The sequence below is a fragment of the Cebus imitator genome, unplaced genomic scaffold (assembly GCF_001604975.1).
Source record: "Cebus imitator isolate Cc_AM_T3 unplaced genomic scaffold, Cebus_imitator-1.0 Scaffold543, whole genome shotgun sequence".
NCBI lineage: Eukaryota > Metazoa > Chordata > Mammalia > Primates > Cebidae > Cebus > Cebus imitator.
Genome location: NW_016107858.1, coordinates 1282725 through 1286659, shown reverse-complemented (window position 1 = coordinate 1286659; position 3935 = coordinate 1282725).

The window sequence follows — 3935 nt, the reverse complement described above, 5'->3', positions numbered from 1 at the left end:
GTAGCTGGGATTACAGGCACCCGCCACCACGCCCAGCTAACTTTTGTATTTTTAGTAGAAATGGGGTTTCACCATGTTGGCCAGACTGGTCTGGAACTCCTGACTGCCTACCTCAGCCTCCCAAAGTGCTGGGATTATATGCTGAGCCACCCCGCCCGGCAGAAAATTGTTTTTTTATTGTAGCAGAATGAGGAGGAATTGAAGAGAAAACGGAGATAGAACCTGAAAGACCCCAAATGAGAGAACCTGTCGCTCCCAAGAATAAGATCTTCCAGAAGAACTAGGCCCAGAACTAGGCGTCTGGGAACCCTGAAATTCTTGCAGGAGTAGCATCACCCTGACCCTCTGCCTTCCTTTAGGCAAAGGACATGCTTCCATTGTTTGTTCAATTGTTTTTGTTTGTTAAATAAATGAAACCCTTTTCATGTATCTTTGAAATTACGTTGGTTCTGTTACCTTGTGATCACAAATGATGCTGCAGTCATCACTCTGTACACTTCTCATTGGCCACTTGTGTATTTCTACAGGGTAGAGGCCTGGAGAGCAGTTGTTCCAGCAGGGTGATTACCTGGGTTTGTTGTTGTTGTTTGTTTGTTTTATTTTGAAAAGGAATCTCACTCTGTTGCTGAGGTTGGAGTGTGCAGTGGTGTGATCTCGGCTCACTGCAACCCCTGCCTCCCCGGTTCAAGCAATTCCCTGCCTGAGCCTGCCGAGTAGCTGGGATTACAGGCACCTGCCACCACACTAGACTAATTGCTGTAGTTTCAGTAGAGACGGGGTTACACCATCTTGGCTAGGCTGGTCTTGAACTCCTGACCTCGTGATCCACCTGCCTTGGCCTCCCAAAGTCCTGGAATTACAGGCATGAGCCACCATGCCCAGTCTACATGGTTTTTGTATATTTATTTATTTATTTATTTTTGAGACAGAGTCTCGCTCTGTGACCTGCAGTCACAGGCTGCAGTGCAGTGGCACGATCTCAACTCACTGCAACACCTGCCTCCCAGCTTCAAGTGATTCTCCTAATTCAGCCTCCTGAGCAGCTGGGATTACAGGCCCAAGCCACCACACCAGGCTAATTGTTGTATTTTTAGCAGAGTTGGGGTTTTACCACGTTGACCAGGCTGGTCTCCAACTCCTGACCTCAAGTGATCTGCCCGCCCTGGCCTCTCAAACTGCTGGGATTACAGGCGTGAGCCACAGCGCCCAGTAATTACACGGTTTTTATATCCTTCCATTTTTTGGAGTTATTTCTGGCTTATTAACTCTTACTCTTTTGTTGTGTCAGTGATGGCTTTAGGGTTTCTACACTGCATCTTGATCAGTCTGCCATCAAGTGACGTTGGACCTCCCCTTCTGGCCTTTATGCTAGTGTTGTCATGTAATTTGATTTTAGACGTGTTATAAACCCCAGAATTCATTATTCTTGCTTTTATTTAATCTGTCAAATTTTTAAAAATATTTAAATAATAAGAAAATAAGATATTTACATGCATAGCGACTTTCTGTCATCTCCATTGCCTTGTATGGGTCCAGATTTCTGCCTGGTATCCCTATCTTTAGGCCTGGGGGAATCCTTTAACATCTTTTGTAGTGTGGTTTGGTGAATTCTGGTATTTTTGTTTTTGTTTTTGTTTTTGAGACAGAGTCTTGCTCTGTCTCCAGGCTGGAGTGCAATGGCGCAATCTCAGCTCACTGCAAACTCCGCCTCCTGGGTTCAAGCTATTCTTCCACCTGAGCCTCCCGAGTAGCTCGGACTATAGGTGCGTGCCACCATGCCCGGCTCATTTTTGTATTTTTAGTAGAGATGGGGTTTCACCATGTTGCCCACGATGGTCTGGATCTCTTGACCTCGTGATCCACTCACCTCAGCCCCGCAAAGTGCTGGGAATATAGGCATGAGCCATGAACCCGGCATTTTTTGCTATGTCTTTAAATATCCTTATTTCAGTCACATTTTGGAAGAGTTTCTCATTTGGCATAGAATTCTACGGAAACTTTCACTACTTTAGGATGTTGCCACTCTGACACTTTGTCATTGATATATCATCTTTCCTGTTTTTGTAAAAATGGCATAAACTGGGCTTCCTGTACTTTTTATATCATTTTTGGATTGTGTATTTAAATTAAAAATATTAAATTAAAATACCAAAAGGCCCTGGGTGAGGTGGCTCATGCCTGTAATCTCAGCACTTTGGGAAGGGGTGGTGGAGGACCGCTTGAGGCCCAGAGTTGGAGACCAGCCTGGGCAAGATATCAAGACCCTGTCTCTACCCTATGTATGTATATAAAGTCCGAGATTCATTTTAAGTTCTCCAACAATCGCTTAAAGTAAAATGTGCCCGCCCTGAGGGTCAGACCTACCTGGTGACTTGCAATCTGTGTTTGGGAGACATTCTCAACAGCATTTGCTTTCCCTAGCCAAGTGGTTTTTGTGTTTTCCTCACACCTGAATGTCTTCAGTGTAAAACTTGTCAGAAACCATTTTCTTTTCTAAAAATTTCAAAATACTCTGCCTTCAAGTAAGTGCATTAAAATGAATTTCTCAGCCGGGCATGGTGGCTCATGCCTGTAATCCCAGCACTTTGGGAGGGCAAGCTGGGCAGATCACCTGAGGTCAGGAGTTGGACAACAGACTGACCAACATGAAGAAACCCCATCTGTAAAAAAAAAAAAAAAAAATTAGCCAGGTATGGTGGCCCATGCCTGTAGCCTGAGCTACTCAGGAGGCTGAGGCAAGAGAATCACTTGAACCCAGGAGGCAGAGGTTGCAGTGAGCTGAAATCGCACCATTGCACTCTAGCCTCCATCTCAAAAAAGCAAAAAATAAATTTCTTTCCCAGTTGCATCCCTGGAATCCATGGAAAATCCAGGAGAGACAATCAAGTGCTACAGAAGTGAGCACTAATCAGGGCAGGACCACGTGTGGCTTCCTCACTAGGAGTCAGGGCAAAGTTACCTGCTTTGGTCTCCAGTGCAGACCTGGACTCGGTTCACCTGCACGGGAGGACGAGGCCCAGAGGAGGCGGACTTCCTTTTCCGGTGCCTTCAGATAGGAAATCTCCTAAGATTTCTTTCTTTCTCTTTGATCTACTTCCAACTCTTTTCTCCAAGACCTTTTTCGGATCCCTCCTGCCCAGGACCTAACGGGGCAGTGCCCTTCCCTACAGGTCCCTTCCTGCCTGGGTGTCTTCTAAGCCCAAGATCGCCCTGAAAGTTACTGCCCACCAGAGACAGCGAGAGGACCAAGGAGGACGGCGGATGCGGTGGGAACCACAGAGTGACCGCGCACCTGCGTCTCCTGGGCTCTTCGCAAATTGAAGCTTCCCCCTGAAGCTTCTCTTCAAGTCACAGGGAAAGGAAGGGTGGCTGCCAACGCAGCGGGAGAAGCCCCTAGGGAGGACCTGGCCCTACCCCTTGGGCCCTGAAGACATGCCTGGCCAAGGCTGATTTTGACTGGGAGCCCCAAAGAAAAGGCTCAAGGGCAGCCCAAACTCCAACCCCAAGATTAAGGCTTTCAAATGTCTGATCTTTTCCAGGTTGGTCAGTAGAATCTATCCCGCCTTTATCAGGAGACTCCTTTGCCAAAATTCAAAGACCTGGGATACTTGCTGCTTGCAGCAAAGAAAGCCAATCACTGATATGACTATTCCCAAAGAATGGGTTTTACTACGGTGCTGCAGCGGGGGGAGATGAGAACTCAGTCTCAAATCCATCTCCCTGACCAACCAAAACCAGATGTTTAGATCGCAGGGAAGAAATGTAACAATGTATAAGAAAACAGGAACTAGGGAGGGCAAAGAAGCAATCACAGTGAATGAGGGGTCCAGCATCTCACTGTCTGGATGACTTTCAGTTCTTTGATAGATTGAGAGGCCTGAAGGAACTCAAATAAAACAAACATTAAGTTTCAAACTTTAAGAACAGAAGCTTTC